The sequence below is a fragment of the Meriones unguiculatus genome, chromosome 6 (assembly GCF_030254825.1).
Source record: "Meriones unguiculatus strain TT.TT164.6M chromosome 6, Bangor_MerUng_6.1, whole genome shotgun sequence".
NCBI lineage: Eukaryota > Metazoa > Chordata > Mammalia > Rodentia > Muridae > Meriones > Meriones unguiculatus.
In genome coordinates this window covers 73,494,123-73,507,786 of record NC_083354.1, presented here as the reverse complement: position 1 = coordinate 73,507,786, position 13,664 = coordinate 73,494,123, and the positions used below count along the sequence as shown (strand labels likewise).

The following is a 13,664-nucleotide window of genomic DNA, read 5'->3' as shown; positions in this document are numbered from 1 at the left end:
ACCCACATGACAGCTCACAACTGTCTATAGCTCTTGCTCCATGGGATCTGACTTCCTCACACATGCAGATGAAACACCAATGTATAAAATAAAAATGAATAAGCTAAAAAACAAAAAAATATTGTGTGTGGTGGAGCATGCCTGTCATCCAGCACTTGGGATATGGAGGCAGTTGGATAAGTTTAAGACCATCCTCCCTAAACACTGAGTTGGAGGTCATCCCGGGTTATCTGGCACTCTGTCTCAAACACCCCTCTACCAGCTGACCAGCCCCCCAACAAACATAGCAGGCAAGCCAGTCGATTATGGTAGCACATGGCTATGCATGTAGTATTCATGAGAGTAAGGTAAGAAGATGTGAGTTCAAGGGAAATCTGAGCTATACTTCAAATCAAGATCAGCTACACAGCAAATTTTTTAATTGTTTTTTTTTTTCTGAAACAGGGTTTCTCTGTGTAGCCCTGGCTTCCTAGGACTCACTCTGTAGACATACTAGAATTCTGTCTTAAACAATGTGAGGGCTGGAGCAGTAGTTCAGTGGCAATGTGCTGCTTCTCAGTCATGACACTCTGGATTCAACCTCCTGTCCCCTTTCACACACACACAACAGACATAGAACTAAAATAAAAAGAAACAACAAACAACTGAAGAAGAACAGGCAAAGTTGAAGGTTCATGTAGATGTGTGTGTGCGTGTGTTTGGTAAAAGGACTGTGAACTGAAAATCAAGACTGTGTTTGCCCCTGGATGAGGAGGGCAGCATCCTCAGGACAAGGGAGTGGCAAGGTGGCCTCTGAGGCATTGAGAGACCTTGACTTCTTGACTTTAGCACTCAGCTCCTAGGCTTTATTGTTATTGTCCTTTAAACTAGATCCATAACTACAGTACATACACATTACGTATGCTAGTTTTAATTAAAATAAAACAAAGTTTGTTGATAGATTCTAGAAAAAGTTTTAAGTACAACCAAATTCTCTTCCAATTTGCCACACAGGAATTGAGAAGAAGGACCTGGCATTCTCAACTATTTTCTACATACAACTAAAAAAAAAAGAAAAAAAGTGGGGCCTGAAAATGTTTCCATGGGAGAACAGTCACTGCTCCTGTGGAGGACTCAGGCTTGCTTCCCAACACCCATATCAGGCAGTTCACGGCCTCCTGTAACTCAGTTCTAGGATATTTGATGCCATCATTCTGACCTCTGTGGGTACCAGGCATGCAAGCAGTGCACAGATATACATGCAGACAAAACACCCAAAAGTCAAATACTTTGAAAAGTAAAAGAAAAAAGTGACCACTGCTGTCACTCATCTTCTAACTTAAAATGAGATGAAAATGTTCTATGTATTTATTTATTTATTTATTTATTTATTTATTTATTTATTTAAAACCAGGAGAAATCTTGCTACATAGCCCTGGGCTAGCACAAAACATGTGATTTTAGAAGGAAGAGAGCTGAGAAGAGCTAGAGAGAGATAAGAGAAGGTAATGGGAGGACGGTGGTGAGCATGATTGTAGCAAACTGTAATATATATATAACATATATGTAAAACATAATGTATATATATGCCGTGTTATTGTATGTATTAATGTACACTAAGAAAACATTTTTAAGGAATATTTTAAGTGATTCAGATACTATTAGCATGCTATCTCAAGACCAGATGGTTATTTAAACCTTTATATTTAAATGTTAATAATTAAACTTAAATCAATTTAGAGCACTTTTAGGTATGTGTTGGATGGAAAGAAAACACACTGGTGGAACTGAACACAGACTGCCGAGGTACCAACACAGTTGCAGATTTTCCTGCCTTCCAAGGGAAACCAGATCAAAAGACTCTTGTTTCTTAATTACAAGTGCTGGATTTCAAAACAGATCAACTTTAGGATAATTCATATCAAAGTATTTAATATAAAACAAAACTACATTTTTCGTCATTCAGCTTCCTGAGACCTAGGACTTCATGTGTCAACCACCTTGCCCAGAAATACCCACTTTTCAATCTGCGCATATTGATATTTATCTTTGAAAATTCTAATTACTACATAATGACAAATTTCATTGTGCAAGTGGACCTTTCTAGGGTTTTCTTATGTAGAAGAGGAATAAAAATACATTTGAAGACTGACAGAAAAGGGGTGAGAGTAGCTCTATAGTAAAGTGATTGCCTGGGGTACTTAAATCAGTTCTTCAACCAACAACACTGGAAAAAGAAAACCACTGAGGAAATATTAGACAATAGAAATAGAAACCCATAAAGCATTCTAAAAGGAGGTGAAAAGAAAAACTAGTTTGTACTCAAAAAAATCAGAAAGGCCTAGAACTGGCAGACATGATGTGCTCTCAGCAGTGGGCTTAGGTGGCTGAGGCAGGAGGATCATGAGATCAAGTCCTACTAGAATTGTTATAACAGTCTGTGCTACACAGATCCTGTTTTTAAAAGTGTGTACATAGATCCAACAAAAACTATGATCTTACTATGATGAGTAAAAAAGCTAGACAGGGAGAGTATCAAGAGGGAAAAGAAATAAAGATACATGGATACATTCTTCACAGTGGGAACCAGAGAGTGAGCAGACACTACCCACAGATAACAAACCTGGACAGTGAGGGAATAACAGATGAAGTGAGTTCAAAGTCAACAGAATTAATTCACTTTGCTCACTTTGAGAAAAACTTGGTGTGGTCTACTAATGGGTCGTCACCTTCCTCCCACTTCTCCATACATCCTCCACAGGAAAAACACCGGACAAGGTCCTTTATGCCTAGGAAAAGGAGATGGGGTCAGCTCAAGAGCACATACACCTGTTAACTCACAAGAATTCGACACCAGATTTCACTAGTGAAATCCTGCTTGCTCCTCCAGTTGGATTATGTGGCAATACCACGCACAGGAGGCAAGAGTTCACACAGGACTCTTGGTCCTTCCATGGGGTGGTCAGCAACAGTCAGCAACAGTCACTGAAGGTTCCCATGCACCGTGTGCTTTGATGAAACCTGTCCCAAACCATCATCCTGAAAGATTTGCCATCAGCATCTGGAGTAGGAGCTTCATGAGAGCAGAGATTTCTGTCTGTTCTGGACAATAATGACATATGGGACATTCACAGACATAGGCAACCAACAAGATTGCTTACTGAGTAAATTGGAAGAATATACTTGTAGCTGGGGCAGGATGGAAGAGCAAACTTAGGAGCCTCTATGAAAGGCAGATTATGAAGAACCCCTGTCTCTGCTCACATTATTGCCAGCTCTCCTCCCCTAGAAATAGGAGCACTTCATCGGTGAAACTCAGGCAAGGCTGGCAAGAGAAGACAATGCGGTAAGACAATGTGGGTGGTGAGTTTTGTGACAGTGGAATAGGCCTGTAGGATGAAGTGACCTCAGGATCTCCAAGCTCAGAGGCTGAGTACCGAGGGAACTATGGAAAGCTGAAGGTCTTATGAGGCCCCAAAGAGATCTATGACAAATGAAAATAAAGAAAAGTGCAAGTCCGGGATTAGACTACCTGTCAGACACAAAATACTGACTATTTCAGGTGCTAAAGAGATGCTCAGCATAAAGAGCACTGGCTGCTCTTGCAAAGGAGTCAGGTTTGTTTCCAGCACCACATGCTGGCTCACGGCAACTATATCTCCAGTTCCAGGATCCAACACCCTGGCTAGCCTCTGAGGGCACCAGGCAGGCATGTGGCAAATGTGCTTACATGCAGGCAACATTCACACATAGAAATGTAAAATTAAAGGGGAAAACCCTGACTGACCTGTGTAGAAAAGGCCTGCTTTGACGAGAGCTTCAACAGCCTCAGGTGACTTGTGGGGCCAGTCCTTAAAAGTCTCCTTCCTCAAGTCTTCATTAGCAAAGACACTGTCATTGCAGTAAGCTTGGGTAAAAAGATGTGGGTGAGAAGAGCAGGCTTTGAAAACAAAGTTCAAGTTAGTTGTGTGTATAGGTGGAATGATGTCATGATCTGTGCTTGTGTCAGAATAATTGAGGGTGGTTAGAAGAGCAGGAAGAAATAAGAGGTACAAGAAAGACCATGTTAGAACTGCTGGAGCAGAGTGGAAAACACTGGGGTATTCCATCCATTCGATTCATTTCTGTGCATGGTCATTGTGTTAAAGTGTAACTTAATACTATCCCCTGGTCATCTAGCATCAGGATAGAAGAATATTGAGAGGAGATTGCTATTTCCAGAGTCAGTGTGAAGATTTGAGAAAGGTCATTTCTCCTGTGGCTTTCTTAAAAACAGTCATTTTGATGGCTTGCTCTTTGAGATCACCACACTGGGAAGAACACTCATCCTGGCCCTGGGCCAGGTCTTCTCCACACGGTGAGGACTTGAAAATTAAAGTGTCCCAACCTTGGTCTGACAAGTTTCTCAAGATGAAAGCTTGCTGTGTTCACACATAATCCTAGATTCCCCCTTTTTTTCCCTTTTGCTTTAAGTATTTCTTTGAAATTTGAAATACTACACTTTAATTTAGCCAGAAAAATATTTTTAGTGTCTAGAACCTTTTATTGACTTTTGCCTTCTATTAAGCCACAATCTATTCATAGCGAATAGATTCTACTGTTTTTCTTTTTTTTCAACAATGTATCCTATATATATTATTTTTTTAATTTTTATTAATTACATTTTATTCACTTTGTATCCCCCCCATAAACCCCACTTTCCTCCCCTCCCAATCCCACCTTCCCTCCCCTTTCTCCACACATGCCCCTCCCCAAGTCCACTGATAGGGGAGGTCCTCCTCTCCTTTCTTCTAATTCTAGTCTATCAGATCTCATCAGCAGTGGCTGCATTGTCTTCCTCTGTGGCCTGGTAAGGCCGCTTCCCTCTCAGAGGGAGGTGATCAAAGAGCACCTACTAGAATCTGTACACCTAAAGAAACTAATCAAGAGGGAGGACTCTAGCTATAATGCTCAATCTCCATCCACAAAAGGCAAAGAGGATGGATATCAGAAGAAAAAGAAAACAGGAAACAAGTTAGGAGCCAACCGCAGAGGGCCTATGAAAGGCTCTGCCCTGCAGACTATCAAAGCAGATGCTGAGACTTATGGCCAACTGTTGGGCAGAGTGCATGCAATCTTATGAAAGAAGTGGGAAATAGTGAGATCTGGAGAGCACAGGACCTCCACGAGGAGAGCAACAGTACGAAAAAATCTGAGCACAGGGGTCTTTCCTGTGACTCATACTCCAACCAAGGACCATGCATCGAGATAACCTAGAACCCCTGCACAGATGTAGCTCATGGCAGTTCAGTGTCCAAGTGGGTTCCATAGTAATGGGAACAGGGACTGCCTCTGACATGAAATGATGGGCCTGCTCTACTGTTTTTCTTAGTTCTCACAAGTATGTTTCTCTCTTTGGAGCAGGTTGGCACTTGTGTCTTTCTTTGGCTTCCTTCTTTATCTGATCATTTCCTTCACCTGTATTAGGATGCTGTCTCAGGACTATGTTGTCCTCTAGCTTCCAATATTCACACATGGACCCATGCATATACATATACATTAGGGAAATAACTGAGTGTAAATTGGGTTTTGTTTTTCTTTGTTTTAGAGACAGATTTTCTTTGTGTAGACTTGTCTGTCCTGGACTAGTTTTGTAGACCAGGCAGGTTTCAAATTCAAAGATCCACCAGCCTCTGCCTCCCTGAGTGCTGGGATTATAGGCATGTGTCACAGTGCCTGACTAGGTGTCAATTTTATAAAGATTTACTTTTAAGGATTCATTTATTTTTATTTTTGATGTAGGTATTCTGTCTGCGTGTTTGACTGTACCACATGTGTGCAGTGGCCAAGGAGGTCAGAGGACGGTATTGGATCCTCTGGAAATAGACTTGAAGAGTTGTCAGCAACTACAAGGTGCTGGGAACCTAACCTGAGTCCTTCTCAGGAGCGTGAAGTACATTAACTGCTCAGCCATTTCCCCCAGCCATAAAGTAAGAAAACAAAAAACAAACCAAAGTCATACCATGATGGAGAAATCACTTATAAAAATATTTTTTGAAGAAAGATGATGAGGGCTGAAGAGATGGCTCAGTGGTTAAAAGCACTTTCTACTCTTTTAGGGGACCTGAGTTCGGTTCCCAGCACCCACATCAGACAGCTCACAAATGCCTGTTACTCCACCTCGAAGGGATCTGATGCCCTTGTCTGGCTTCCAAAAGCACCTGTATATATGTAGCATATGCACAGAGAGAGAGAGAGACAGAGAGACAGAGAGAAAGAGAGACAGAGACTGAAATACAGACAGAGAAAGAGAGAGAAACACAAAAAGAAAGAACCAAACAAAGCCTTTGGAATGTGCCTGAGGTTTTACCTGATACCATAGGTAATTCTCTTCTGACCCAGGAATTCACAAAATGTTCTCCCTGGGGAAAGAAATTCAGGTTACTGCCTGATTGGCTGACTTACAAGATATACATCTATCTGTGGCCTGCAACATAAGATCTTCCCAAACTGAAGTGAATTTTCATTCAAGCAGCAGAATTTGAGCAAAGCAGCCCTTTAATTTTGGTTTGATTTCTATTGATCTTGTAAACTTTTATGCAGTGCCAAACATCAGTGAAATGGAAGCTTCTCAGGGTCACTCTTACCATACACCCTGCTCAACCACAGAACTGCAGTTACATACAGAGGTGTATTTTGACTCATGAGGAACTGAGATATGGGAAGGGAGCCTCGATCAAAAGAACCTCTCCAATTAAGCAGCTCTCCCTCTAAGAAAACTGCACCCCAACTGTCAGCCCATGCCCAGTCACACAATACAGTCTCCTTTGGCTTCAGTTTGAGGTGGGCTCCCACTGCTTGCCACTAGGATGTCCTTACTAGTTTAAGGGTGTAAATAACCAGGTTCAGGAGCCAGCTTTGAGTACCCTGCCCCTGCCATGTACTAGACAGAAAATTGAATCAGACATCCAGATGGAGGTGGCAGGAGATAGCTAGAGTAGTGAGTGGACTCACTCAGAGGGAAGACGAAGGAGGCAGCAGAATCAACCCAAAGCCAGCCTGGAAACTGTCTTAAGTGGTTCCAGCTTCACAAGACAAGAGTTTTTTTCCTCTCTGCAGAGAAGAGGCAGGACAATGACAAGAGAAAGGAAGAAAAATACAGAGTATTTGGGAAAACAAACAAGCAAACAGAAATGAACATCACCCTGATGAATCACATATTATTAGGTAACAAACATATGCTATTAGAAATGGCCCTTGTAAATTACCGTTACATGAACAAATCCCTCATAGCTTTGAATATACTGGGCAATTTCCTCTGACGATTTCTTGCTTTGAAGAAATTCACATCTATAATTAAAAATATAATTAAAATATACTCCAAGTTCCTGGGGCTGTTCCATTTCCCAGGACCCACATCAATCTGCAGCCCTAGAGACCAGCACAGATCAGGGACCAACAGGTGAAACCTCCACTACACTTCCCCATCTAGTGGCCTGCCAGTAATAGTGATTTGGTCTGCCCAGAGTGCTTGAGCTTCACTTCCCTATGAGCACTAAACCTCAGTTTCCCCAGCCTGTGCCATTTACCGGGACCCGCTCCAGTCTGTGGCCTTGGAGATCAGCATTGATCAGAGAGCAACATCGAGGATCAGGGAGTAGCAGAACCGCATGGATCAGGGAGGAGTAGGACAACCAGAAGACTGAGGCCATCGGGGACCAAGATCTCCACCTATAACTCCAGAGACCTGCTACCATCAGAGACCACCAGACCTGCTAATACCAAAGTCAACCAAATGACTAAGAATCAGTGCAAGAACACAAGCAACAAATCCCAGGGCTATGTGACATCACCCAAACCCAACTATCCTACCACAGCAAGTCCTGGGAATACTATCACACCAGAAGCACAAGAAAACAATCTTAAATCTGAGGTTGTGAAAACAAATGATTAAGGCCTTAAAAGAAGTAAATAAATCCCTCAAAGAAATTCAGGAAAATACAATCAAACAGGTAAAGGAATTGAATAAATCCCTCAAAGAAACACAGAAAAAAAAAAGCCAAATGGGAGAAGGAAAAGAATAAAACTGTCCAAGACCTAAAAAGGGAAATAGAAGCCATAATGAAAACACAATCTGAGGCAATCCTGAAGATGGAAAACCTAGGGAAGAGAACAGAAACTACAGATAAAAGCATCACCAACAGAATACAAGAGATGGAAGAGAGAATCTCAGCTGTAGAAGATACTATTGAAGAAATCGATTCATCAGCCAAAGAAAATGTTAAATATAAAACATTCCTGACACAAAACATCCATGAAATCTGAGACAATAGCAAAAGACCAACCTTAAGAATAATAGGAATCGAAGGAGAAGACTTGAAGCTCCCAGGCCCAGAAAATATTTTCAACAAAATCATAGAAGAAAACTTCCCCAACCTAAAGAAAGAGGTGCGTATAAATATACAAGCCTACAGAACACCAAATAGACTGGACCAGAAAAAAAATTCTCCCATAACATAATAATCAAAACAGTAAATGTACAGAACAAAATAGAATATTGAAAGCTGAAAGGGGAAAAGGCCAAGTCATATAAAAAGGCAGACCTATCAGAATTAAATCTGAATTCTCACCAGATACACTAAAAGCAAGAAGGGCTTGAGCAGCTATGTTACAGACACTAAGACACCACATATGTCAGCCGTGACTAATATGTCCAGCAAAACATTAATCAACATAGAGGGAGAAAGCAAGATATTCTATGATAAAAACAAATTTAAACAATACCTAACCACAAATCCAGCCCTACAGAAGGAAAACTACAGAGGGAAAACTGTAACCCCAGCAGGCCAATCACACCCAGAAAAACACAGGAAACAAATAACCCCACAACAATAAACCAAAACAGGGAAGGGGCACACACACACACACACACACACACACAGCACCACAAAAACCACCACCACCATCAAAATAATGGGAATCAACAACCAGTGGTCATCAATCTCTCTCAACATCAATGGCCTCAACTCCCTGTTAAACATACACACACACACTCAAACACACACGCTAACAGAATGGATATGTAAACAGAACTCCTCATTCAGTTGCTAACAAGAAACACACCTCAGCAACAGTGATAGACGTTACCTCAGAATAAAGGGCTGGAAAAAGGTTTTCCAAGTAAATGGTCACAGAAGCAAGCTGGAGTGGCTATTCTAATATCTAACAAAATAGACTTTCATCCAAAATTAATTAAAAGAGATGAGAGAGGGCACTTCATACTCATCCAAGGAAAAATCAACCAAGATTATATTTCATTTCTGAACATATATGGCCAAAATGCAAGAGCACCCACAGTCATAAAAGAAACATTACTAAAGCTTAAATCACACGTTGAAACCCACACGTTAACAGTGGGAGGTTTCCAACACATCTCTCTCACCAAAGATAGATCATCGAGACAGCAACTAAACAGAGAAATAATGAAACTAATTGACGTAATGAGTCAATTGGACCTAACAGAGATTCACAGAACATTTCACTCAAACACAAAAGAATATGCCTTCTTCTCAGGACCTCTTGGAATCTTCTTTAAAACTGACCACATACTCAGATACAAAGCAAGCCTCAACAAATATAAGAAAATTGAAATGACACCTTGTATTCTATCAGACTACCATGGATTAAAGCTAGACTTCAACAATAACAGAAACAATAGAATGCCTACAAACTCACAGAAATTGAACAACTCTCTAGCTAATGCCTACTGGGTCAAGGAGGAAATAAAGAAATTAAACGCTTTCCAGAATTCAATGAAAATGAAAGCACAACATATCCAAACTTATGGGACACAATAAAAAAAAGTACTAAGAGGAAAGTTCATAGCACTATGTGCCTTCATAAAGGAATGTAGAGAGCTTATACAAGCAACTTAATAGCACAATTGAAGGCTCTAGAAAAATGGAAGCAAACACACCCAAGAGGAGTAAGCATCAGGAAATAATCCAACTCAGGGATGAAATCAATAACCTAGAAACAAAGAGAACAATACAGAAAAACAACAAAACCAAGAGCTGATTCTTTGAGAAAATCAACAAGATAGACAAACCCTTAACCAAACTAACTAAAAGACAGAGGGAGAGTATCCAAATTAATAAAATCAGAAATGAAAAAGGGGATATAACAACAGAAACCGAGGAAATCCAAAGAATCATTAGATCATACTTCCAAACATGTATGCCACAAAATTAGAAAATCTAAATGAAATGGATGATTTTCTTGATAGATACCACTTACCAAAGTAAACTCAAGATCAGGTTAACAATTTAAATAGACCTATAACCACTAAGGAAATAGAAGCAATCATCAAAAGCCTCCCAACCAAAAAGAGCCTTGGCCCAGATGGTTTTAGCACAAAATTCTACCAGACTTGCAAAGAAGAACTAATACCAATACTCCTCAAACTACTTCACAAAATAGAAACAGAAGGAATATTGCCAAACTCATTCTATGAGGCCACAGTTACCCTGATACAGAAACCACACAAAGACCCAACAGAGAATTTCAGATCAATCTCCTTTATGAACATTGATTCAAAAATACTTAATAAAATACTTAAACTGAATCAAAAAACACATCAAAAATATCATCCACCATGATCAAGCAGACTTCATACCAGAAATTCAGGGATGGTTCAACATATGAAAATCCATCAACATAATCCACCATATAAACAAACTGAAGGGAAAAAAACAACAACTCATGATCATATCATTAGATGGTGAAAATGCCTTTGACAAAACCCAAAACCCCAAGGGGGATCCAAGATGGCAGTGACCAGCAGCATAGTATCTGAGAGGCTGAGGACCTGAAACTCCAAAATTGGTGAGTGGAGGGGCAGCTAAAGCCTGAAAATCACCATTGAGGCTTCCTGAACAAGAGGGGGCATCACATGAGTTGAGACCTTTAGATTCAGGTCACCCAAGGACTTCTCTGGGGACCGAGAGAATTGAACTTTTGAACCCCTTGCACTTCCGTTTTTTGGGCCTCCCTCCCCTCAGAGTTGGCCCACAGTGCCAGAGACTCTCAGCACAGAACTCTGCCTGGGGACTGAGACAGCAGAGGCAGAGCTCCTAGCTCCTCAGCCACCTGGCTGCCAGCCATACCCACCTTCCGAGTCCCAGATCCAAGGTACCATCCTTCCCGGTCCCAGGTCCTGGGTGTGCAAGCAGCTGTACAGACTCTGCAGGGCCAGCTAGCCAGTGACTGTATGGGCCGCCGAACCCCTCAGTGGAGGATAACCGGCCATAGAGCCACCAAAAGAACCAGGTACACCAGGCACCAGGCCACCTAGGTCTGTGGACCACTGTTGTGGTCCCCCAGGACTTCCCAGCAGGCACCTGGACCAGCCTCCCATTCTGAGGCTGCGGCTGGACTCCCTAGTTCAATGGTTGCAGCACCACTGAGCTGACAGAGCTCATCCTCCCATGTTTGACTCAGCAGGTTCAAACCTGGGAGTAGAGAGCAGGGGTACCAAGGTGCTTGCCGAATTGACCTGTTAGAGAGAGAGTGTGCCCTCAAGTCCCTGCAGAGTCCCAGATCCAGAGTCCTTCTAAGATAGCAGCTGGTCATCAGATCCCTCTCACCCATCCATCCACTATGGGAAACAGAGGGATTCTTGGGACATTGAATCCTGCTCTGCGGGGTCCACCAGTAGAGTTCAGGCAAATAACATCTGGAGCTCAGACAGAGCCAGATACCAGTAGCCTGTAGGCCACTGAGGTACTCAGGGAATTTACATAAGCAATTATCACCAGCATGTGTGACACTTTCAGTGCCTGCAACCCCTTTGGTGCCTGCAAGGCAGCACCCCTCCCACACACTCAAGGCTTCTACATTATCTACCTCTCTGTCCCTCAAGGTACACTTCCACCCACGTGCAAACGCACACGCTTGTCCAAACTTGTCCTGCTGCACCCTTGGACTTTCCTCCCACAGGTACATCTGAAACACCAATGCACATGCTGAATCCACTGGACCTCTCTCATCTTCCTGAAGAATTCTCCAGACTCCAGAGAAATACTGTACAGTCTGAACTGCAGAATCCAGGAACAAACAGTGACAGTTACAGATAAGCAAATGGCCAGAGGTCAGCGAAAGAACACATCCAACAAAAATCAGGACATTATGGCTTCACCAGCAACCCCCCAAATCAATGGCTATCCAATCCATCTAAAACACAGGAAAATGACTGTAAAGCTATGCTTATCCAGTTATTAGAGGCACATAAAGAGGAAACAAACAGATCTCTCAGAGAAATACCATACAAATATAGTTAAAGAGGAAATGAACACATTTCTCAAAAGAATTGGCCACACAAGTGGAGGCAAATAAAGAGGAAATGAACAAAACTCTCAAAGAAACACAGTCAAATAGAGCCAAACAAAAAGAGGCATAATTACTGGAATATAGAGAGAAAACGAACAAAAAAATAGAAGCCATCATACAGAGACAGGAATCTACATCCAAAAAGATGAAGGAAATGGTACAAGGCATAAAAACAGAATTAGAATCAATGAAACACACACACACACACACACACACACACACACACACACAGAAAACTTCTAACACAGTCAAATATAGCCAAACAAAAAGAGGCACAAGTAGTGGCACAGTTACTGGAATATAGAGAGGAAACAAGCCAAAATAATTGAGGCCATCATACAGAGACAGGAATCTACCTTCAAAAAGATGAAGGAAATGGTGCAAGGCATATAAACAGAATTAGAATCAATAAAACACACACACACAGAAAACTTCTAACATGAACTCTATTGCCTGGTTTGGATCAGCTCCCCGTGGCAGGACTGCGTTTCCTGGCCTCGGTGGATGAGGATATGCTCAGTCCTGATGTGACTTGATGTCTTGGGGAGGGCTGATAAAAGGGAAGAGGACTCTCATTTTCTGGAAGAAAAGGGAGAGTGGAAGAAGAAAGGAGGGGGAGAGGAGATTGGGAGGAGAGGAGAGAAGGGTCACCCTTATGATGTAATGCAAATGAATTTAAATAAAAGAAAATTTTCTTTATTAAAAAACTCTATACACAGAGATGTTCTACACTGCAAAGACCACTTGATAAAACCTCTCAAATTATTGGACTTTATACATCACTAATACTGTCAGGAAAAATACTTGCAAACACAAGACCTGAGTAGGTCCCAGCCAGATGGAGACCCAGCACTGAGCAAGGAAGTGGACACAAGGACCCTAACCAAGAAGCTATTTCCAACTGATCCCTGCTGATGAGGGGACAATCAGTCTCCAGTGCAGTGTCCCTGGGTATAACCACACATGTCAGGGCAGGCCTATGCCCAGGAATACTTGCCAACACAAAACACACTCCTTTTTTTTGGGTCATACTAGTTTTTTGATTGTTATGATTTTCTTGTGAAGAGGGGCAAAATCAAAGAATAATAGGAATAGACAAAAAAAGTCCATACCAGGCTCCAAGGTCCAGAAAATATCTTCAAGAAAATCATAGAAGAAAAATTTCCCAACTTAAAAAAAGAGATGTCCATAAATATATAAGAGGCCTATAGAACACCAAATAGACTAGACCAGAAAAGAAATTCCTCATGTCACATCATAGTCAGAACACTGAATCTACAGAACAAAGAAAATATATTAAAAGCAGCAAGGGAAAAAGG

General features: G+C 41.6%; 1 pseudogene; it reads right to left on the bottom strand.

Annotated features, from left to right (window-relative positions):
* The window catches only part of LOC110543167 (baculoviral IAP repeat-containing protein 1a-like), a 58,123-nt pseudogene that overhangs the window by 30,309 nt on the left and 14,150 nt on the right, over nucleotides 1-13,664 (bottom strand).